Source organism: Leptopilina heterotoma, unplaced genomic scaffold, assembly GCF_015476425.1.
Source record: "Leptopilina heterotoma isolate Lh14 unplaced genomic scaffold, ASM1547642v1 Lhet_268, whole genome shotgun sequence".
Lineage (NCBI taxonomy): Eukaryota > Metazoa > Arthropoda > Insecta > Hymenoptera > Figitidae > Leptopilina > Leptopilina heterotoma.
The window spans coordinates 618,553-644,716 of NW_025110977.1; the positions used below are offsets into that span (position 1 = coordinate 618,553).

Genomic DNA, 26,164 nt, shown 5'->3' on the forward strand with positions numbered 1-26,164 from the left:
CCATGTGGCAGTGACCTTCCTGTGTCAAAATAAAAATCATATTATATCTTGGAAAATTTTTGGTGGTTGGCGAAGGATTTTTATAACACACGGATCGCATATCCAATTCTTGGCGTAATAAACATTTATTACATTTATGACTAGCCATCAAGCGCATTCTCAGAAAACAGGTCAAACATTTCTCGTCTGCTTTTATGATTGACGATCCGATTTGTTGTATATGGTGAAGTAAAAAAAAAAATTGTCACTAACTTATTTTCATCACTAAAAATTCTGCAATCCCAGTGTTTTTTTTATAATTGAATTTGTAATTCAATTCACTTATGGTAAATTGAGCCGGTGCGCAAAGTTTTTCCCTCGTATATATATATATAGTATATATACAACGCGGTCCAGTTTTCACATTGCCATTGCCCATGCTTTAAATTGGATTCGTGAGAGAGGTTTTGAACCCCCTCCTCCTACTCTTTTTAGAGGGGGGAGATTGTGTGTTGCAGGTTTACCAACGGCCAATTCCAACGACCAACGGATTTAAACCCCCGCCACGTAAAACTCGCTTCAAAATTTAAAGCTGAAAATACTCTCTCGGTCTACTATGCGCCTGATGGAGTCGCCCCCTAGTATTTCATTTGATATTTATTCGATGCTCCTGTTGAAAAATTTCAAACAGCAAATCCTATACTCTTTGCAGAGTTTTTGTTTTTTTCTAATTTTTTTTTTTCGTGAATGGACAGTTTTCGAGAAGATACCCCGCCGTTATTATGGCGCATGACGCAACGAGTGCTATCGACAACATTGGATATATTGAGCGTTAAATTATTTTCCGGGCACCAAATCAATGAATTCCTTTTTCCACTCTTTCATGTATCTATTTTAAAACCAGAAATTCCTGAAAATAGTTTCAATTGAATAAACTTCTGGTTAAAAAAAAATTCATAGTGTGTTCGAGAATATTTGTTGTTTCTAAACAACGAATTTCTTGACAATGTAATTTTCTGATTTAGAAAAAGTTGTTCAGAATTTTGTTTTCTTTTAGAAAAAGAATTTACGTACTGGGTAAAGTTTGTTTGGAACTTAAGTTCCATAGCGTCCCTGTAGGTGGCGTCCAGTTCTGAGAAACGATTTCCCGAAGATTCAACTTGAAAATCAGTATAATTTGCACTAAAGATTATTTTCTAAAAGTACAACACTGAAAACCCTATTTTCTAAATTTAAGAATAAAATCTTGGCGCCTATTTAAGTATTTATTTTGCATATGTACCTTATTCTTAAAGTTAGAAATTTAAAATATAATATTATTAAAATAGAAAAAAGTTTCTTTAAATTATTTACTCTTGAAAATAGAAGTAAAAATTGTATAGCTAAAAAAAGTAATTGTAGTTACCAAAAAGTAATTTTATTTTTATAGAACTACTTTTCGAGCATAAAATACTTTTTGAGTACTATTTTCTTGTCAATTGTTGAAGTGAAAAAAAATTCCTCGATGCATCGATGATCCTTCATATCGATATCGCAGGTTTCTCTGTATATATAGCTATATAGTATGCGAAGGAACGTCAACTACATCCAATTGCAGGAGCACACAAGAGCAAAGCCACCACGTGACTGTGTGAACGTGTTCGCCAGCAGCGCAACAAATCACCATTACTCGATGTGTATCGCGACGCTATATAATTATACCTATAACGCCAAGCACCAGGTAATGGCTCAATCCTGCACGTGCATGTGATGATAACTAGCCAACAACTCGCTCTGGGATTGGAGGTTTGCTTTATTTACCAAATTCAAATTTCAGATCGTCCGATTGTTTTTTACAGATTTTTTCACTCTGCATATCTCTTCGACTTTTATATAAATTCTTTCAAATTTAGTTTCATTTTACGATTTGGTTCTCGCACAAAAACCCTCTTTGTTGATCTGAAATGAAGAAAATTATTACTATACTTACAACTGCTATCCAAAGTAAAATCCTAGTAATTCGCATTTGCTTCTTCCAATGTTGGTTTTATTTTACGATTTGGTTCTCTAACGAATATCGTATTTGTTGATCTGAAACAAAGAAGATTAATTATACTATTCACAACTGCTGTCGAAAGTAAAAAATTAGGAGTTGCATTTACCGTCAAGGTGAAAGTCGCTTACTGTGTAAGCGACTTTCAACCTTACGGCAAATGCGACTTTGTAGATTTTTACTTTGAACAGCATAGACAAGTTGTTTTTACAAGGGACGTTGTTTATTTTTAACGAACTGGCAACTATTTTGTTTCCCTATAAAGGATGTGATCTTTCTTCAATGAATTCCCAATGGGCAAAAAAAAACATTTATTTACGTTCGAGGCAAGTTCCTAAAACGTTTCATGTATTTCAAATTAACATTTTAAAAATGTTTAATGTTTAAGAAACGGTTTTAAAATGTTAATTTGTCAAACAAGAATCGTCCTAGGAACGTTCCTCGAATGTCAGTGATTTTTCAGTCCACTGGGTTTATATTAGTAATTTTTAAAATTAGTGAAAAAGAAAAAAACTTATTGCAAGTGTTTAAAAAACTGATCGACAGTTTCAACTTTATTATTATATTCAAAAAAACAGTTTGCGAATATTGAGAAAGAGAAAAAGAGTCGAGGAGGTTAGAGAGGAATACACGTGGGGCTCTGAAACTCTCCACCGACAGAGCGCGCTGCTCGTGAATTTGTATTGACACACGATACACCGCATGACCGACTGGCGATATTAAATCACCTAGGATTAGTTTCTTTAATTGTTTTTTTTTTTGCAAAGAAAATGTCTTCTATTTCTGCAAAAAAAGAAATGGAGATAAAAGAAAGATATATAGAAAATAGAAAAAATAAAAACGGGAAAAATAAAAAAAGAAAAGTTAAAAAAAACATGGAAGTAAAAAAGAAATTAAAAAAATTATTGATATAGAAAGAAAATAAAATAAAGATACAAAAAAAAAAAATTATTGATACAAAAAGAAAACAATGAGAGAAGGAGAGAGAGAGAGAGAAAAAACTCGGTATCTCTTTAACTTACCGAAAAGTGAGACAGCCATATCGAACCAAGAGGGAAACTCCACCTCTCCCCTCGCGCCATTAACAACGCCCTTGCATATAAATCCCCTTTTATCGGTGTGAGACTCCCGGTCGTGTGTGAGGCACATACATCTCTCTTTCTCTCTTGCCTCCAAAGTGACTAGCATTCTATCCTTGTCCCTCTTGTGTGTTCCCCGCCCTTTGCTAGACATGGGACAGCACCCGTCAGGAAGGGGGAGGGGGGTCTCCACAAGAGAGCCCGGGTTCCGATGAGGGACGTTTGGGGGCAAAGGGAAATCCCATGGTGTGCGGGGTAAAGTGGGGAGACAGAGAGAGAACACGAGGAGCAAGCGAGCAGAGGCAGCGCCGCGTGGCGGCCCGAGGTGGGGACTATTGGCCGTAAACCATCCGCGGTGAACATTTAACTCACGTATTGCCATCCGACAAGTTTGCTTTAGCCCGCGAGAGAGCGTCACTCGACCGAGCGACGAGCCACTTCCGCGATATAAGGATATAAAAAAAAGCCCCGTGGCTCCGGTGTATCCGCGTGGCAAAACTCTTGAAACAAGAAATTATTTTTTTTTTTGAGGGCTTTTTTCTTTAGTAATAATTAAAAAAAAAAAAAAAAAAATTAAAATCTAAGTAGAAAATTGACCTCTTCTCTTGAGAGATATACACCACGAGGATGATGGAAACGCGGAAACCTGAACATTTGGGTGAGCCTCTTCTGTCGCTGAACTTCCGTCGATAAAACGGTAAGTCCAGAGATCAGAAATCAAAGGCTTTTGAGAAAAAAATTTTTGGATATATTTTTAATTAAAAGAAATAGAGGAGAATTTTTTTTGGCGGGAATATTTGAGGTGACGTGATGTTGTGAAGGATCTTAGATGATATGGTGTTCGAATAGCGAGCTCCCGCCATAATGTTCGGGGTTGCACGTGCTCCGTCGGGTATCTGGTTTCATCGAGACCGTCGCATGGGGAGCTGGGAATGGATGTCTCAGAATGTAGGTCAGTTGCGAGGTAGAATTGAAGGAGGAATTTTATTCGCGGGCTCATAATGATTTTTATCCGATGCACACAGTAATTAAATAAAAGGTGATAATATGAAAAGAAACCCTACATGGATATTACATTCTTTATTTTCTTAAAATATTTTAAAATCTCTTTGCCTACTTAGATATACTAATAGCAAAAATCGTCATTTCTGTTGAAGAAATTATTTCTTCTCTTATTCTAATAAGATTCTAATAGGATTCGAATGTTTCGAAAAGAGAACTTCTAATTTAAAAAATCTTTTTATTAATGAAAAGCTAAGAAAAAATTTTCTTAAAGAAGAATTTTCCTCGTGAGTTTTCACAGAAACCTTTTTGGAAAATCCACTCTTTAAATATATCACACCACCTTCAATGTAACAGGTGTATAAATAAGAAATTTAGTCTAAATTTTTAAGCAAAAGGAATCGAAGGAGATTTCCAAGGAGTTATTCTTTAATGGCGACTTCCATGCAGTTTTAAATTCTCTGTAAAAATTAAACAAGAATGTTTACTTTTTAGTGTTTCGAATCCTTACTTTCTATTGCTGCTTGATATATTATAACCTTAAGGGCAAATCAAAGTCGTTACTTCGGCATACCCTTAAGGCGAAATCGTATACTTATTTTGAGGTTAGCGTCAATATTTCTTATAGTTCCCAACCAGGATGATAATCATTAGCTTTAAATTTTCATAACTGGCGAAAAATAACAAGTTTGTTATTAATCATACTTGCAATAAAAAAATTAATTTAAGAATAAAATTCATTAATTAAAAGCAGCGAAAATCAGCAAAAGAATAAAGTGATAATTTATAGCTAATTTCAGCTATTAAATTCGCTAGATTTAAAAACTAAAAATCAGTTCTAAATTGATATCTTTATAGTGTGAATGAAAATTTAGAATTGTTCGCGCAAACGAACCGAAAAAAAAATGAGGAAAAAAAACTAATTTATCAATTTTACTTAAAGGAATGTCAGATTGAGAAATTAATTACGACACATTTGTTGTAAAAATATTCCTTTCTTGCCGTACATGTTCTTATAAGAAATAAAATAAATCACTTTAATGATAAGATTCAATTTGAGAAAGGTTCCATTTTATTTTAATTGCAAAGTTCAAGGATTTTTTACTTGAAAACTGTTGTAGAAAATCATATTTCTATTTCTATATAAGATATATAAACATATTATAGGTATATGATAATGATTTATAGTAGTAAACACGTTTTTTTTTCATCCTCGATTAATGCAATCGATAGAGGAAAATAATTACATACTTTTTGATATGCTTTTAATGCCTTAATTGCGAATTTTAATTCCACAATTTTCCATTTTTCTCTAGTTCTCTTTATTTAAATTTCAACTATTCAATTATTGAATATTTGAATAATTTTTCCTTTGATAATTTTATTCCTATTCAAAATAAATATATGGATTTCTTGTATTATATAAATTTATCAAAAATATATAAACTGTAATTTTTTCAAAAGTATCGAATTGATATACTAAAGTATGAATCAAATTGATGATGAAAAATTTAGATCAATTTTTGATTCGATACATATTTTTCTTTTATATATAAATTTATCAAAAATATATAAATTTCTTTAATTTTTTCAAAAGTATCGAATTGATACTTAAGTATGAATCAAATTGATGATAATAATTAATAATTGATGATAATAATCCAAATAAAAAATTTGGATCAATTTTTCATTCGATCCATATTTTTATGGTATCGATTCGTTGCTACTTGATATTTTTAAGTCAACACTGTTAATATTATTAATAAATAATTATTTGGTTATATATGGTTTCTTTGGGGGGAAAGGAGGGGGGGGAGGGGTCAAAATTTTAAATAGAAAAATTCAAATCTAACAAATATAATCTTGTACTAAAGACATATAGGTTCACTGTAAAAACAAAATCATAAATAGGTATACTTATACAGCTCAAACATGTTTTTTCTTAAATTCAACTCATTTTTGGGCTTAAAATAAAAATAAGAGAATTTTAGGTCTTAAAATCAGTCCCCTATTGAGAAATTTAGTCAATATTTATAGACTAACAAAAGTTGTTTCAGCCAAAATCAGTATTAAAACAAGACTTATTTTTTTTAGTATTTAAATCTTATTCTTTGGACATAAATATAATGAAAGGAGGGAAAATTTCTTTAGAATAATTTTAAAATATTAAAAGAGGAACACGGAAAAAAAGTACGTGAACTCTTTTTTTTGTATACATATATGACAAAAGGAGGATCTACTTGGAATATCTCATTTTTCTGCCCTAGAAAACGTTTTAGCTGACACAGCAAAGTGATACATTGGCGCTGTGGAGAAGTTGCCGTCGCAACACTATAAAGTTTGCGCTTTTATGGCAATCTTACATGCGAATCACATATTATTCTTAAAACTTTAATGTTAAAAGATTTATTTGCATCATATCGTTATATTAGAGCAGGAAAGAAAATATATTTTTATGGATATTAACACTTTTACTATCATTTGCATATCGGAATAAAGTCATTATTATAAATAAATCACTTTCATTGTGTGCTATTTTTTTCAACAAATTCTAAATTTCGAAATTTGTTAATAAAACTCGTGGTTCGATGAACCTATTAGACAAATTAATCGAACAGTTTTTTTTTCTATTTTTGCTTCTTATTTCGTTGTGGAAAAAAATAATATCGGAACAGTAGTGTTCCACAGAAGGGAAATTTAGCATTAGCCACTGTGCTGCCATCTCGAGATGAAAGGCGAAAAGTTATTTTCCGAAGGGTTAGGAAGTTTTCATTTCGATGAGAATCTCGATTCCTTAAGATCCATTATGCCATTATTTTTCTGGGGGAAAACGGAAAAGTTTGTTCCCCTTGTTTTGAAGATTTTCTCCTCCGTGCTTCCTTCTCTTTTGCCAATAATACCAATAATATTCCTAAAAGGCACGTACGTCGCCTAAATTTGGAAAAAGCGGAAGAAAATCCCCCATGGAAGCTGAATACACTGACTATCCCACTTTTTAACAGCAAATTCCTTTTCATTTCCATTCAACAAAAAAGTTTGTTGTGTATATACATGCATCTAAATTCTAAACACCCGGAAGTTATCCAGGAAGTCAAGAGTCGATTCTCTAAAGTAAAAGGAGATGTAGTTATTTCTATTCCTCCTCGCGATTCTCCTATTCGATTTTCCCAACCGAAAATAAAGCGTCTTTCGTGTCCCAATGTGAAATAGGTGCCGCAGAGCCTGACGGAGGTAATAAATAAGGATCCGACGGTCTACGCGGCTGCAGGTCGTGATAAGCGTTCCTTTTGCCCCCTTTTTAGAGGTATATATATATGTATATATGCGCCAAAATATTTTCTATTTCTTGGTACTTCAATTTCGATTTTTATTTTTCATTTGTTGCGTTTGTTCTCCATCAGGTTGTGGTATACTCGTTTCTTAATTTTGTGGCTGGCACACATGCGGTGCGATGGTATTAGATTGCATTTTCTGGTATACTATATATCGTATATACACGACTACTGGTACAATAAGGCGTGCAATGCTACCAACTATAACGAATAGGTAGCAAAACGCCTTCATCCCCTACGGGCAAGCACGAAACACCCATTTCTCATATCAGTTTTGCCGACACTTTCGAGAACTTGCCCCTTATTTTGTGCCCCGCAGGCGTCGACGTCCCGACGTCATCCCCCCCTTCTCTCTTCTTTTTCTAAAAGTCGGAAAAATCCGCATTGTATGAAATTTAAATTTTCTTTTTTATTATTAGTTTTTTTGAGGATGTCAAATTGAGACAAAAAACGAAATTGGACAGTTTTTTCATAAAAAAAAAATTCACGGTCCATTCCTGGCCATGAATTATTTTTCCCGGTCATAAAGAATAACTCTCAAAAAAAGTTATTCCATGAAAGATGAAAATATAGTAAATATTGATAGTTTGTTAATCAACATGAAACATGAATATAGAGGTTGTCTCTTAAAACTTTATTTTATTTTTACCTGGTTTCAAGACAAAACTCTGACTTTGCGTCCAAAATCCTAAAAATATTTTGGTTTAGGTACTCCAAAAATAATTGAAATTGCAAAAAATGTTTGTAATATATTTTTTTTAAACATCTTTAATTGTAAAATCATTTGGAACTTAAATAGATTTTTAAAATAAATATTTCATCATTATCAACATTTCGCGCGCTTAAGCGAGCGGCTAACTTCTTCCTGACTTTTCCAAATAAAATTAGCAATTTTAAAAATAATATAATTTAAAAATTTTCTAATTTAAATTTTTATTGAAAACACTAAAAAAAATTCAAAAAAAAAATAAAATTTGTTCTTATAAAATTCATCTATGTTCAAAATTTGAAAAAAAATTCTCGTAAAAATCCCAATTATCTTTATAAATAATAAAATTCTTCTCCAAAGTTCAATTATTTTCATAAATGTCAAAAATAATTCTTGTTCTAATTTCAATTATTTTCAAAAAATTTTCTATAATTTCAATGATTTTCAATATCTAAGATTTTAATAAAATTTCTCAAAGCGAATTCGATTATTTAAAAAAAATTTAATAAAATTGTATGTAAACATTTAATTATTTTCATAAATAATAAAAATTTCACAGGAATTCAATTATTATTTTCATAAAAAATAATTTAAAATTCTGGAAAATAATAATTGAATTAAAATGATGAAAATAATTTTTATGAAGTTACAGTAACAATATTTTTAGAATATAAAATAATGATTTCATCTTTAATTATTAGAAAACATGAAGAAATCGATCACTGTTCTAATTAGTTCGAATTTTTACTAATTCATCCAATTTATTTTGTAATAATATTATTGCAAAAAAAAATTCATAAATTGATTTACTTTTTACTATTTTATAGGATGTGAAATTTTTTCGACGAATTTAATTAAAATTGTATATTTTGGTCAATTATTGTTAGAAATAGAAAGAATTCAAAATTAAATTTAATATATTTTCTTTTCTCTTAAGTCTGTTAAGTTGAACAACAAAATTCATAATTTTCTTATAAATTCTAGAAATATTGAATATTCTTCCGGTACTTTTGATGAAATCCACTAACAAAATACATAACGATTTTATTAAAGATCGTTCAATCTTTATTAATGAAATATATAATTAATAAGTCTTAAAATAAATATTTCTATTTTTTCTTACAAAAATAATCAGTGTTTTTAGCAAAAAAATTTCAAAACTCCCGGGCAAGATAAAAATTCACTGTCATTTCCCGGTTTCCGGTCCAGCGGCCACCCTGCAAATTAAAAATATTGCGAAGCAATATTTTTATTATTCACAGATTTTTCAAGGATTTCAAATTGAGACAAAAAAAAGAATCAAAAATATTGCGAAGCAATATTCTTGTTTTTTGTATCAATTTGATATCGTTAGAAAAACTGAAAATTACAGTTTGGCAAATTTTAGCTCTTCTATTATACGAAATTTTTTTTTTGAGAAAATTATACTTTTTGTAATTATATATTTGAATGTTTAGAATTCTTTTTTCCCTTTTTGTTTTAATATTACGTGTGCTATATTTTATGAGAGCAAAGTTCCATTAAAAAAAAAGATAAAAATTGCAGACAACGTATGACCTTATCCATAATCATGTCGTCTAATCATCTGTATAAATTATACACTAAAGATTTGTGTGAATGAATAAAATTGTAATAAATTTTATCTCTCGATGTATTAAAATTAAGAAAAAAAAGCTAATACCAATATTACTTTTATAATACTATAAAATTATGAATTGTTTATGAAAAGTAATTTTTTATAATTATAAATAAATTTTATAATAAATAAATATATCATATAAATATTAATATATTATATAAATTTATTATGTTAATATTTATAATAAATAAATAAAAGCAACGTTCGTGAAGAAAAGGACCTAAGAAGCAAAATTTGACAGGTTATGTTTGATATATTTTCACATTGAATGAAGGATTCTTTTATAATTTTGTAAATGAAAAATAATTTTTATTTACTATTTCAAATGTAATAGAGGGTTGAAAATAATTATTTTGAATCGAGAGTCAACCCACTTTGTGTATTTTAACTTCAGACTTGAAAAACATAACCTATAAAATTTTGCATCTTAGGTAAAATTTAGTAGGTTTTTGGGGGGTTTTTTTTACCTAGAAAAACGTAATAAAAGTAGTAAAGGAAAAGATATAACAATGAAATCAAATCATTGTGAAATTGATACAATAACAGACAATAAACAAGATGTCAAAAAAGGGTGCGAATGTAATATATTGACAACAATGGGATTTTACAAAAAATAACTCGATGTTTTCTAATAATTTTCCAATGTATATCTATATAAATTATAAAATTTTCTAGTTTTTATCTCAATTGTTAGACGGAAGTGTTTTCTGATTGTTCCCCGTTTTCAAATGCTATATATACATCGATTTTCAAACGAGGAGAAATTCAACACGATCCCAACAATTGGTTAAGAGCAATAAAGCAATTTTACTCACTTTAGAGAAGGTTTATTACTCCGATCTCAAACCCCAATAATACTCACACTCTATATGGTATATGTTGAGTGTTAGCAAAAGGATTGTCATTGAAACGATGCTCATGGAATGAGAGAGAGATAGAGAGAGAGAGAGAGTGAGGGAGAATGAGAGAGAAAAGGGAGGGGGAAGACATTGAATAGAGGGTTTGGGATGATCATGGTGTCGGCGCACGCCGGGAGACTAACGTTTATGAGAATTTAAATACGCCATTCCTGTTCGCTTCCCGTCGGATTCAAAAATTTCTGTATATTTTTCGTTTGGACTCGAAAGAGCAAGATTTCTTTATTTCTATTTATTTATTTATATATTTTCTTTCCTTATTTCTTTTCTTCTTCCTTTCTTTCTTTCTTTATTTCTTTCCTTTCTTCCTTCTTACTTCTTTTCTTCTTTCTTCATTTCCTTCTTTCTTCAGGATTCTATACTAAAAATATTGGTTATTTTGTGAGAAAAAATAGAAATATTAATTTTAATTTTTAAATTAAGAAAATTTACTAGAAAGTCAGGTAATTTTATCAAAAGTAGGTACCAGAAAAATATTAAATTTCTACAATTCACAAGAAGATTCTAAATTTTGTTGTCCAACGCAACAGCCTTTAAAAAAAATAAAATATTCAATATAATTTCAAATTCTTTCTATTTCTAACAATAATATTGAACTTCACAGATTTGAAATTGAATTTATTTTAAATAATTTTGAGAATTAATTTTATTCAAAAATTCAAGAAATAATTGAATTTTGTAAAAGTTACGCTTTCGATTTTTATAAATATTATATAATTTATTAATAGAACTATAGCTATTTAATTTATTATAATTATATAAATGAATTACAAAAATTTTTATTTTCAAAAATTATCTTCAATTTTTGAATAATTTAAGATAATAATTTAGATACAAAATTTAAAAAAATTCAATTTTAATATAATTCTTTAAAACAGTTCAATTATTTTCAAATATTTAATATAAAATTCTTCGCACGAGATTCAATTTACTTTCATATTTAGAATAAAGCTCCTCACAGAAATCCAAATACTTTCAATAAAATTTTAGTGAAATTTCTCGAAAGAATTCAATATATAGAAGAATTTAATTATTTTCAAAATACAATTTTTATTGAATCTCTCAAAATAATTTAATTATTTTCACAAAATTTCCATAATATTTTTCAAAACAATTAAATTATTTCAAAAATTTTAATAAAATTCTAAGCAAAAATGAAATTATATCAGATTGAAATTGAAAATTAATAAAAAGTTGCGCTTTCAATTTTTACAAATAATATATGAATAACTATAGGAAAACTGGCTATTTAATTTATTATAATTATGTAAATTACAAAATTTTTTATTTCTAAAAATCATCTTCAAATTATAAATATAATTCCAGATACAAAATCTAAAAAAAATTTAATTGAATTTCTCAAGAGAATTTAATTATTTTCACAAAATTTCCATAAAATTCTTATAGCAAAAAGTAAATTATTTCAGATTCAAAATTATAAAAAATTACAAAAAGCAATATAAAAATGTTAGTGAAAATGTTATATTTTAAAATAGAAAAAATTTCACACAAAAAGTAGTAAAAAATAAATTGATTTACGAATTTTCTAAAAATTAATTTTTTAATTCTAAAGAAAACGAAACATGAAAATAAATAAAAAAAAATCAGTTTTTCTTAGAAAATAAATTTTTAAAAATTCGTATTTTGCATTAATATCAATTCGGTTTTCTACAAAAAATTTATAAATAACTATTTTTATATTTTAGAATGTTAAACTAACATTACAAATATTAGTAATTTCGATTGAATTTCAAAAAGTTTCAAATTACGGTTTTAGAAAATTTGAATTATTTAAAAAATTCTAATTAAAAATTCTGAATAAGTTATTTGTTTGAAATATTTTAATTCGTCTGTTTCTGAAGTTATAGTTATATTTTTTTAAAAACTTAATTAAAAAATTTTCAAATTGTCTTGTAAGCAAAAGTGGATCTTAGAAATATTTTAGTTTCAGATGAACTTTTTTTGAATAATTGCAATTTTATGGAACTATCTCAAAAAATATTAAAAATTGAATTAGATAAGAATTTTAGTTATACAATGTCTATAGAAAATAATGGAATTTGAAATCTTGAAAACAAATTTTTGAGTTTTTTTATGACCGGGAAAAACAATTCATTAAAATTTTATTTAGAAACATTTTTAAAAAAATTTCTTTAAAAATTCTGAAATATTTTTATTTATTTTAGTTTTAGGTAAACTTTTTTTTTGAAATAATTGAATTTTTAAAGAATTTTCTCAAAAAATATTTAAAATCATTGAATTAGAAAAGAATTTTATTTAAAATTTCTAGAAATTAATTTAATTGAAATCCTTAAAATAATTTTGTATAAGTTACAGTATAGCAATTATTCTTATAAATTATTGACTTTCAAAGGTTTTGAAATTTGAAATTTTTAAAAATCTTTATTCCTGTAAAAAAACAATAATACTGATTAATTTTTTTTTAAATTTATTTTATATATAGTTCCTAACAATTTTACAATTAGATATTTGAAAACGAATGTATTACAAACATTTTTTTTGAGTATTTTATTATTCTTAGAGTGAAATAATAAAGTATTTTTTAGGGTCAGGGAAAAGTCAAAAATCTGTCTGTAAATAAGGGAAAAGTCCGAAAATAATTTATTTTGATAATTTTTCTTTATGACCGGGAAAAATAATTCATTACGAGGAATTTTTTTTAATGAAAACAGCAGTCACCGTAATTTTTTTCTTTTTTTTTTTATGTATTTATTTATTTTTTTATCACTGGTATACAAACAGTGCAGAAATTGGGTAAAATGCCACAATCTGAAGAATCTTGCAAATAGTCGACCAATCGTTATTGTCACGTTCTCGCCTAACAAAAAAAAATAGTATTCTATTTATCATTTTTCTGATTTGCATCTATACATTTTATTCTCTTGAAATATATATACAAGATATTTGTCAATGATGATTTCTTTTTTTATCCTTATCGCAAAAAGCGTGAGATGCTTTTTGAAATACTTTTGCGAGAGGATTTTATGAAGCGATGGTAAAGCGGTGTTGGCTGTCAAGAGAGTATCGGTTGAGATGTGCAATGAATTAGCCTGAGGCCATTCATTTTGAAAATGGTTCTCAACTCACTTACAAGATAACTTATTGTATACCAATGCACTATAAGAGCCGCCTCTCTACTTCATGTCGTATTTGTTTGCACAAGGTTTTGAATGAATCATATCTTTCCGTTACATACAATGAAGAAACCACTTCATCATTGACAGTCAACAATATTCTTTTTTCTATTTCTATCGACATTTTTTTTTTCACCATTCATCATTATATTGTCGAAGGAAAAAAGGTTTTCTGATAAAATTCTTATATCTTAATCAGAATAATTTTGATTTCATTTTTGATTTGTGTATAAATTTTGACTTTCACTTTGACTCTGGCCTTCACTTGGAAAATCAAAGTGAAGCTCAAAGCCAGAATCAAAGTGAAAGTCAAATTCAATAGTAAAAATCAAAAATTTAATGTTAAAGTCAAAATCGAATCGAAAATCCGAGTTAAAGTCGAAAACGAATTTAAAGTTAATGTCAAAGTTAAAATCGAATCGAAAGTCGAATTTGAAGACAAAAAATCAGTCCAGAGTCAAATACGAATCGAAAGTCAAAATTAAATTAGTAAATTGCACTCCACAATCATTATAAATACTAAAAGATACAGAATCTGATTAATTACAGAATGAGAATACAGAGTCTGATTGAAAATACAGAATCAGATTAGAAAATACAGAATCAGAAGACAAACTATACAAACTGATGGGAATATTTAAATCATTCTTTGTGTGACATTTTTGGATGCGAGACGAATTTTTATTTTCACCCGCCGGGGGAAATGGGCAAAAGAAAATCGACCCACTTGAGGTTACCGTTGAATTGGCGCGACAAAAGATGAAAAAGGAAAATATAGAGCACATTTGAGAAGAGTCTTGAGGAGGGCGAGAGAGAGACAAAAATGGGAAATGTTTCCGGAGCAAGGTCAAGTTTAATTGCATCACCTGTTCCTCTACCTGATGGTGAAAAAAAATTTCTTTAGTCACCCTAGACCCTATGCCGTAAATTACTATACTTTCTGCAATAAAAAAAAAAGAAAGAACATCAAAAGTCGTATCACACAAAAAGAAGAAGTAACACAAAAGTTTAGTTTCAAAAAAATTAACGGTATACCAAAGTCGCGTGTCCTTCACGCCAAAGGGACATTCTGTTTTCGAGAAATTCACCTCTCCCATCACTTCCCTAAACACAGGTAAATTTTCCCGGGTAAACTGTTCACAATTTCCTTTCACAAACTTTATGATCTAAGTTTACTCCTCAATGGAGGTAATTAACGAAATTATTATGTTGTTTCGAACTACAATTGCATTTAATTTTTGGAAAATAATTTGTTTCCGGAGAGACTATTAGGAGAAATAATTATTAGAACTAAGTGGTTTAAAATTTAAATACACTGAGAAAAAAATGCTATCGAATCAATGAAATATTATTGTTTGTCGCAATAAACGGCTTGTTGAATATCGTTCGAATACAAATACTGCTGGCGGACTTCGCACTCAGCTACTAAAACCTACTATATTTACTACTTTTTTACGTTATGCTACCAATTGGGTATTATTTTTTATTTCAGCCACTAAAAGCTACTATTTCTAATTTTTTTTAGAATGTTCACTACTTTAAATTCGCTAATACTATAGAAATAAAAAAACGATTCATTTAATTTCAAAAAATATTCAAAATTCAATTATTTTCAAAAAATATTCGAAATTCAATTATTTTCAATAAATATCTAGTATTTTCGGAAAAATCAATTATTTAACAAAATTTTCATACAATTCTTCACAATAATTCAATTACTTTCAATAACATTTTTCATGAAAATTGAATTTTTAAAAAAAATTTTTGATAAAATTCTAAGTAAGAATTCAGTTATTTCCATAAATAATAAAACAGATCGAAGAATTTCAATTATTTTTAATAATATTTTAAATTAACTAATCGAAAAATTCAATTATTTTCACAAATAAAGTTTTCCACAAGAATTCAATTATTTAAAATAAAATTTTCGTAATATTTATTATATTTCGAAAAAATTAATTATTTAAAACAATGTTTATAAAATTGTTATAAAGAATTGAATTATTTTACAGAAATAACAAAATTTTTCACAGAAATTCAATTCTTTTTAAACATTAAAATGAAATTTTTCGCAATAATTCAATTATTTTTAAAAATAATAAAATTCTTCCCACGAATTCAATTATTTTCATAAATAATAAAATTTCAACAGGAATTCAATTAATTTAGAATAGCATTTTTGAAAAATCAATTATTTAACAAAATTTTTATACAATTCTTCACAATGATTCAATTACTTTCAATAATAATAAAATTTTTCATGGAAATTGAATTTTACAAAAAAATTTTTGATAAAATTCTAAGTAAAAATTCAGTTCTTTTCATAAATAACAAAACACGTCGAAGAATTTCAATTATTTTTAATCATATTTTAAATTGACTAATCAAAAAATTCAATTATTTTCACAAATAAAGTTTTCCACAAGAATTCAATTATTTAAAAAAAAAATTTCGTAATATTTATTATATTTCGAAACAATTAATTATTTAAAACAATGTTCATAAAATTCTTATAAAAAATTAAATTATTTTCAAAAATAGAAAAAAAATTTTTCACAGAAATTCAATATTTTTAAACATTTTAATAAAATTTTTAGCAATAATTCAATTATTTTCATAAATAATAAAAATAATTCCCGAAAATTCAATTATTTTGAGGCATTTTAATAAAATTCTTATAGCAACTATTCAATTATTTTTATAAAGAATAAAATTCATCTCAGGATTTCAATTAATTTTTAAAAAAATTTACAGGAATTGCTCGAAAAATGTAATTATTCTTAAAAATTTGATTTTAATTCCTCAAAAAATTAATTATTTAAAAAAATGTTTTGTTTTAAATTCTTTGGAAAAATTGAATTATTTACAAAAATATTACAATTTTTCACAGGAATTAAATTATTTTCAAATGTTTTAATAAAATTGTTCAAATGAAATCAATTATTTTAAATACAATTTTAATTAAATTTTTTCAAATTATTCAATTATTCTTTTAGATTTTAATAAAATTCTTCTCAAGAATTCAATTATTTACATAAATAATTCTTCGAAACCATGTAATTATGTCGATAAATAACAAAATTATTCCCGAAAATTCAATTATTTTGAGGCATTTTAATAAAATTCTTGGCAAAATTCAATAGCTTTTAAAAATTTAATAATATTCATCACAAGAATTCAATTATTATTTTTCAAAGTAATAAATTTCTTCTTGAAAATTCAATTATTTAAAAAAATTGCAATAATTCAATTATTTTCATAAATAATAATATTCTTCTTATGAATTCAATTATTTTCATAAATAATAATATTCTTCTTATGAATTCAATTATTTTTGAAAATTTTGCAAAAATTCTTAGCAACTATTCAATTATTTTTATAAATAATAAACAAACAAGAATTGATAGAGAAATGTAATTATTCTTAAAAATTTGATTTCAATTCGTCAAAAAAATCAATTATTTAAAAAAATTTTTTTCTAATTCTTTGAAAGAATCCAATTATTTACAAAAATATTAGAATTTTTACAGTAATTTAATTATATTATATATATTCAAATATTTTAATAAAATTGTTCAAAAGAAATTAATTATTTTAAGTACCATTTTAATTAAATTTGTTTGATAAAATTAAATTATTCTTTTAGATTGTAACAAAATTCTCCTCAAGAATTCAATTATTTACATAAATAGTTTTTCGAAAGAATTCAATTATGTCGATAAATAACAAAAATAATTCCCGAAAATTCAATTATTTTGAGGTATTTTAATAAAATTCTTTGCAAAATTAAATTATTTTCATAAATAACAATATTCATCACAAGAATTCAATTATTTTTAAAAATAATAAATTACTTCTTGGAAATTCAATTATTTTAAAAAATTCTAATAAAATCGTTCGCAAGAATTCAATTATTTTTGTAAATAATCAAATGCTTTTTAAGAATTCAATTATTTAAAAAAAAAAATAAAATACCACACGGACATTTAAAATTATTGTCAAAAATTGTAATACAATTCTTTGCAAAATTTAATTATTTTTAAAATTAAAATAGTCGATAAAAATCGATTATTTAAAAATTTGTATAAAATTCTTCGCAAAAATTAAATTTTGTTTATAAATATTTAAATTCTTTCGTGAATAATAAAATCCGTTGCAGGAATTCAATTTATTAGCAGGATAAGAAAGAAGTAAATATGTTTGATGTAAATTAGGAAAAAGTCAGTCAGGAAAATAAAAAGCATGGAATGGAATTTTTGTCAGTTTTGTGAAATGTCTTAAACGAGTTTTTTTGGTCGTCAAGTTTTATTTTTCGTTAGCTACTTTTTTTAGTTTGAATTTGTACCACGATGCTATAGTTTCATTATGCTTCTAGTTCTAAATTATGAATTATTATATTTTAATATATATTTTCTTAAGTAATACTAAAATTATTGCTTCAAAAAAATTGAATTCAATAGCATTTGCGTTATTTGGCCAATAGCTTGTTTCTCAGTGTATTGTTGCAATTGACTAATTTTTTGACTACTGTAAATAAATAAATAGACCGCAATGTTCCTAACGTACAATGGATATTTCCTCACAATCGGTTTGATTTATAGGTTCAAACTCTTGGGACAATAATTTTATTCGACGATTTCTTTTTCTTTTTGCAAAAGTACGTGCTTGGATTCCCGGATAGTGCGCGCGAAGGTAGACATAGGTGGCCGATGATGTCACTGCGATGGTTGGGTAAAAAGCGAAAAAGAAAAAAAGAAAAAAAAAATTGTCCCAGGTGATACTGGACACCGGGCCCCACCGAGCCTAAAGGGGTCTAGTCTTAAACTTAAAATTGCTCCGTCTTTGATGGCACACAGAGATTGCCAAGACACGTCGTATGTATCCCTAAGGTGTCGCTGAGTTCGAAGATGCATCAAGATAATCTTATTTTCAGTCCTCTTCTCCTTGCAAAACCAAAGCCACCTGTGCGAAATTTTTCTTTTACATTCTTTATTAAAATCAATCCATATACTTTTCTAAAAATCATTTATTACTATTTTACAGTTTGGGACAATTTTTTCAAAAAAGATAAAAATTTTTGGAGGTTCCGAAGGATTTAACTAATTTTTCTCTGTTCTGTATAAACAAAAAAAATAATAATAAAGAATTTATTAATACAATTTTTTTTAAAACGAGCGTGGTATGATATACTTTTTTGAATTTCGAAATAATACTTTTTACTTTCCATAAAAAAATAAATCAATTTTTTTTTGTTTCAGGTGAGTCTGACTGAATTCCTTGATACTTTGGCTCTAAGTGTATTAGAATTATAGAAGATCCGTAAGTAATATTATGATAATATTAAGTGTTAGTAATAATTTTTTTAAATTAACAAAATAATTTTTGAAAAATAAAAAATTAACGATGCTTTTATAAAAATACAGTCGTTTATTTGAATGTTTAAAACTTTACAAACATAAAAGTGAGATGTGAGAGAAAGACAAAAATGGCAAAAAGATCCTCACGAGAACTCCGACCAGTCTCAAGTGTTAATTAATTAACTCCGAGGAAGTTAATTACCAGTGACATTGTAAGGTGTTACAAACGACATCATAGCTCAATTGACATTTATACCAGGAAAACACATTATCTTAATCTTCAAATTTTTATCCTCGAAAGGGAAATTTTATTTTCTCATTTATATTTAACTATACCAAGTAACCAATTTTCTTTTTTTCGATTCCCTTAATTTATCATTTTTGATAAAATTCAATTTGCAAGGAATTTCCCCTATATTGAAAGTAGAAGTGAAGCAAAATGTAATATGCATATATATACAAATTAGTCTATTTGATAAAAGCGTACAAAATGAAAAATGGTGCGAAAATGGAATTTCTAGTATGGGAATAAAAATCAAGTGTTTAATTACATAAGAATGGCGTATAATCCATTTAGACATGTTAGCGATAAGTCGTGAAAACACCTCCTTCGTTTTATAATTGCTCCAGTAGGTGGATACAGGCATATATATATATGTAAATGAAAATAAAAACAACACATGTAAGAAACGTTTATCTTGGAATAAATTTTATAATACGTTCCATGCATGAAATGCTCCGCGCTTGGTACCGTTGGATGTGTTACAGAAAGGTATTTGCATATGTGTATATATACGCTATAGGACAGGGTAGGTTGCTCCTGATTAACATGGAAGGTATACTGAAACACCTGCGCTTACCTTCTCCTCATTGCAATACCTCCTCTTCCTTCGACACGAATTATAAAGCCGCACAATTGCTCACTAAACATTAATCTTCGTTAAAACAATTACATATACATTGTACAATTTTTCTAATAACTCGTATGTGCTTAATTTCAATTTGACGCTCATCAAAGTTCATTATACACTTTTCTTACAACGGCAAATAATTTCTATCACTGAGAAAAAAAAACTATTCGTCCAATAGCGCCAATGCTATTGAATCCAATTTTTTTGAAGCAATAATTTCTGTATTGAATTAAGAAAAGATATATTATAATATAATTTATAATTCAGAACTAGAAGTATAATGTTGTCTAATGAAATATGTGAAATTGTTAAAATGTACGGTTGATAGAATTTTAATAAAAAAAAAATATTAATCAGTTTAAAATAAATGTTGCCATTATTTTAAAATTTTAAATAAAATTTCGGTAAATTAATAAATGTATTTACAGATTTACAGATTCAATTTGCCAAGAATTATAATACAAAACCTTCAATTTTTTCTATTTGAATATATATGAATAAGAAATTTATTATTTAAACAAAATTTTAATAAAAGTTTCAAGGGAATTCAATTACTTACCAATTTTTTTATAAATATATGAATATGACAAAAACTTCTATTTAAATATTCTATTTAATATTAAATAACTTAATTCTTGAAGAACTATATCATAAAATTATTATTTATAAATTATTTTAATGAATAATTTTACTTAAAAATTTCAAAATTAATTGGATTTCAAAAGAGTAATTGCGTTTACAATCTTATTTATAAATAGATGAACTTCAAAGGTTTCAATTTGAAATTTTAGAAAATATCAATTTTTTATGAATTTAAAAAGAAATTTTAAGAAAAACTGCTTGCAGAAATTCAATTATTTTCAAAAATTAAAAAAAATTCTAGTCAAAATTTCAATTATCTTTATAAATAATAAAATTCCTCTCCGAAATTCAATTATTTTCAAAAAATTTAATAAAATTCTTGGCAAAATTTCAATTATGAAAAAATTTTCCTCATTTCAATTATTTTTAATATAGGATATATTAAAAATAATTGAAATGAGTAAAATAGTATATATACTATTTTAATAAAATTTTCCAAAAGAATTCAATTATTTAAACAAAATTTTAATAAAAGCTTTAAGAGAATTCAATTACTTACCAATTTTTTATAAATTTCTTCGAACCAATTCAATTATTTTTAATTTTTTAATGAAATTTCTCGAAAAAATTCAAAAATGTTTCCAAAAATCTTCGAAACAAAATTCAATTATTTTCGTAAAAAATAAAATTCTTTGAAGCAATTCAATTATTTAAAAATTTTTATTAAAATTCTTCCCAAAAATTCAATTCTTTTTAAATATAAACATTTTCAAAGGAATTCAATTATTTAAAAAGTTTTTTTTTAATTCTTCGACAGATTTCAAATATTTATTTATTTATTTTTTATTTATTTTTTTTTATTATTTTCAATTTTTTAATAGCATTTTTCGATGGAATTTAACTATTTTCAAAAAGTTTTCAAAAATTCTGAGAAATTCAATTAAATAAAAAAATTTGAATAAAATTCTTCACAAGAAATTAATTATTTTCATAAATAATAATATTTTTCTCCAAAATTAAATTATTTTCACAAATAAATTTTTTCAATGGGAATTCAATTCTTTAAAAAACATTTTTAATAAAATTTGTTGCAAGAATTCAATTATTTTTTCATCTTAAATTTTTTACAAGTTATTGAATTTTAAAATCTTAATTCCTATTGAAAAATAATAATAAATAAATATTTATTTAAAAAAGAAGTTATTAATGTTTTCGTTTAATTTCACAATTAAAAAAATTATGAAAATAATTTTAAATCAGTGTAAAAAAATTTATTATTTATGAAAATAATTGAATTATTGTGAAAAAATTTATAAAAAATTTTTAAGTAATTTAATTCGTTTGAAATTTTTATTATTTATGAAAATAAATAAATGTTTTCCTAGAATTTTATTAAAATTTTTTTAAATAATTAAATTTAACTGAAGAAAAATTTTTGGACATATATATTTGAAATTTTTGCCAAGAATTTGATTAAAATTATTGAAAATTATTAAAATTTTGCCAAGAATTTTATTATACAGTTTTTGAAAATAATTGAATTTTAAGATGAATTTTATTATTTATAAAGATAATTGAAATTTTAACAAGAAATTTATTAAAAAATTTGTTAAATAATTATATTTTAGAGAAGACTTTTATTGTTTATAAAGATAATTGAAATTATGACTAGAATTTTTTAAATTTTTGAACTTAATTGAATTCTTTAGGAAAATTTTATTAAAATAGTATATATTAAAAATCATTGAATTGAGGGAAATTTTTGAAAATAATTGAAATTTTGCTATGAATTTTATTTAAATTTTTGAAAATAATCGAATTTTGGAGAAGAATTGAAGTATTTCTAAAGATAATTGAAATTATGACGAGAATTTTTAAAAATTGTTGATCATAATTGAATTTCTGCGAAGAATATTTTATTACTTTTGAAAATAATTGAATTGTTGTAATGAATTTTATTACTTTTGAAAATAATTTAATTTCTACAATCATTTGTAATTTTTTTTTAAAATTTTTCAAATTGTATCGTGCAATATTTTCAGTAGTTTTTTAATTGTCGAATCAGTGGAAAATGACTGAAATTTCAGTTATTTTAGAACCTAAAGTTATCGAAACGTTGCTTCACAGTTTTTCTAAGGATATCAAAATTGAGACAAAAAACGAATCAACACTTTTGATTCGTTTTTTGTCTCAATTTTGATATCCGTAGAAAAACTGTGTTCTCTTTTTCTTGTGACAACAATAACATGTCATAAAACAACTATGTTATTTTACTCCTTCCAAGGATCGGAGCTTCTATATTTATTTAATGGAAATTAAAAAAGTTTATGATATTTATAAAAAAGTAAAAGACTTATTGGAGTTTGAGAAAGAAAAATCCATCTTTATCAACATCAATATCGATGAAGTGGTAAAAGTTTTACTAGGGGAATTATCAGAATCTAGGATTCTTCTTCCTCACTTATGCATGAGATATCCAACGGAATTCCCATAAAGAGCGAGACCTTCTCGACATATATAGGTATAGGAAACGTTCCGCGTTCTCGAGTTCAGGAGTGCATGTTCCACTGCACATCTAGATCGACATTATATACCTTTACTACCACTTAAACTCATCGGATTTCTGCGATATCCAACATGTATATAGAAATTCTTCATTTATATATAAAACTCGATTGCAAATTTATTTTATACTCTTTTTTTTAGAGTTTTTCTATAAGGATATCAAATTAAAATTGTTGTGAACCAACGTTTTTTGCAAGCCTCGAATCCAGGGAAAGTATTTAAAAATACGGAATTTAGGGACCAAAAATTAAAAATTATTTTTAACTATAATGATAATAATTATATGAAATTCTATTTCGTAGAATAATCTGGAATATCCATTACTGTTAGGGTACTAAAGTTAAAAACTGAATTATAGTAATTTTTCCTCTCGAGAAAATTTGCACAAACAAAAAATTTATTAAAATTTGATACAACTTATAGCAGCATTATAGGCCCGAATTGTTAGCAAACAGTTTCGAGCTGATTCAGATTTAGAGAGAACATGCTTATCTGTTTAGGTATATGGAAACCCAGCGAATGTGTCCAAGCGAAGGGATTGAGAAGATTAATTGGATATATCCCCAACATGCGCCTCTATCTTTCCTGAGCACGTTGCCTAAATAATTAAGGGTCCTCGACCATTTCATTTTAATCCAAACGAGCGTTATTACACATTTTTCTTATTAAAAATAACTTCAAAAATATTATCCACAAAAATTTGATAAATTCCTATTTGGATTTTTGTTTTCTTCACTTTTCTAAATTACTTATGTCATTAGTTTTCTAAATTTAGCAAACCATGACCAAAGGCAAAAATAGTTTAGAACCAAAAAATAACAAGAAATGCATATCGTAAGTACATATAATTAAATTTAGATTTAATTATACCTACGAAATGCATTTCTTGATATTACAGCATTTTCTATTAACACCACAGTAAAACGTGAGGTATTAAAATAACACCAGAATGGATTAAAATAATCTGCAACAGTTTAATTCCTCTAGGAATAAATTAACACCAAAAAGGATTAAAATAATCTAGTTTGGTGTTATTTTTAACTATGAATGAAATTTTACTTTAAGTAAAACACCAAAGTCAACGATTTGTAAAAATTCAACGAATTTAGCTTCTCCAGGGAGAATAGTAAGTTAGTAAGTTAATTACTAACTTAGTTACTAACTTACTAACTAACTTAGTAACATAGTTACTAAATTCAATTGTGTTCAAAATTAAAAAAATTCTCGTCAAAATTCCAACTCTCTTTATAAATAATAAAATTCTTCTCTGATATTCAATTATTTTACAAAATTTTAATCAAATTCTTGTCAAAATTTCAATTATTTTCAAAAGTTTTCTAAAATTTAATGATTTTTAATATCTACTATTTCAATAAAATTTTACAATAGAATTCCATTTTTAAAAAAAAATTTGAATAAAATTCTACGCAAACATTCAATTATTTTCATAAATAATAAAAATTTTTAAAGGAATTCAATTATTTACAAATTTTTTTATAAATTTCTTCGCAATAATTTAATTATTTTCATAAATAATAACATTTTTACAGGGATTCAATTATTTTTATAACTAATAAAATTCTTTTAGGAATTCAATTATTTTCATAAATAATAAAACTCATTGCAGAATTTCAATTATTTTTAATGCAATTTTAATCGAATTCCCCGAAAAATGTAATTATTCTTAAAAAATTTTATTAAAATTCGTCCAAAGAATTTAATGATTTAAAAAATTCGTTGATAACATTTTTTATGAGAATTTAATTTCAAGAAACATGAAATTAATAAATTATTTACTTTTGCATTTAAACAATTAAATTCTTGTAGAATTTTGTAATAAAAATTGATTTAAAAATTAATTTTAGTTAAAATTTTAGATTAAAATTAAATATTAAAAGCATTATAACGTGAATTATTAGAAATAATTAAATTTTGAAAAAGTTTCAAATTAAAATCACTAAAATTCTTAATTTTTCATATTTTTGACAAACAATAAAATCACTGAAATTCTTAATTTTTCATATTTTTGACAAACAATTCTGTAGAATTCATTTTTTTTAATAGGATTTATATTGAAATTATTTCAAGTTTTTATTTTTCAATATATATTTAATTGCAGAATTTCCGAATAATTGCAATTTTGTAAAATTTAAATGTAAACAAATGAATTTGAAAATTCGCAAAGAACGTTTTAAAAAATTATTGAAAATAATTGATTTATTGAAGAATTTTAGTTCAAAACACTATAGAAAAAAATTTAATTTTAGAGAAGTTAGAAATTATTGCAGAAATTTAATTATTTTCAAGAGTAATAAAATTCTTCTCAAGGAATCAATTATTTTTACTAATAATAAAACTCATCGCAGCGTTTTAATTATTTTTCATACACGGAGAAAATTTGTTCCTTATATTTTACCGAATTTTTCAATAAAGTTGGGATATAGTAGCATAATCGTAATTTTTAATAATTTTTATATTATTTTTTCGGTAACAATATTTAAAATCTAATGTGATATCTTTATTCCTTAAGAACTAGTACTGTAAAAGTTGAAAAAAAATTGAAACTGAACGTTTAATGTAAATTAAATAAATACCTCCTTGATGGGCACTAACGTTTCAGGAATAGTTCGGTAAAACTTTCTTGACTTGCCTAAAGTGTTAGTTTTCAGGAATAGTTCGGTAAAACTTCCTTGACTTGCCTAAAGTTTTAGTTTTCTGGATTGAAATACTTTATTTCAAGTGTCCCGCAGTCGAATGAAAGACTTTCACACTAATAGTTGATTTTTCCAACTTATTTAGACTTAATTAATAATCATTTTATTATTATTTAAATTAAAATTCAATTAATTAATTATTTTAAACACTAATTAATTGCCAAATATGTAATAAATGCTTTTAAATCAAG

The 26,164-nt window shown here is 25.7% G+C and overlaps 1 protein-coding gene across 7 annotated transcripts in view; it reads left to right on the forward strand.

Annotated features, from left to right (window-relative positions):
• Positions 1–26,164, forward strand: part of LOC122503691 (homeotic protein antennapedia-like) — a 306,715-nt gene that overhangs the window by 33,026 nt on the left and 247,525 nt on the right. For 3 of the 7 annotated variants that reach the window (XM_043614333.1, XM_043614330.1, XM_043614334.1), the window contains exon 1: positions 3,318–3,787. The exons of 2 other annotated variants lie outside the window; for them this stretch is intronic. The gene's annotated coding sequence lies outside the window, so the exon portion shown is untranslated. Of the gene's footprint in view, positions 1–3,317; positions 3,788–19,102; positions 19,164–26,164 lie in introns of those variants that run through there. 2 more of the 7 variants (XM_043614329.1, XM_043614331.1) reach the window with 1 other exon arrangement.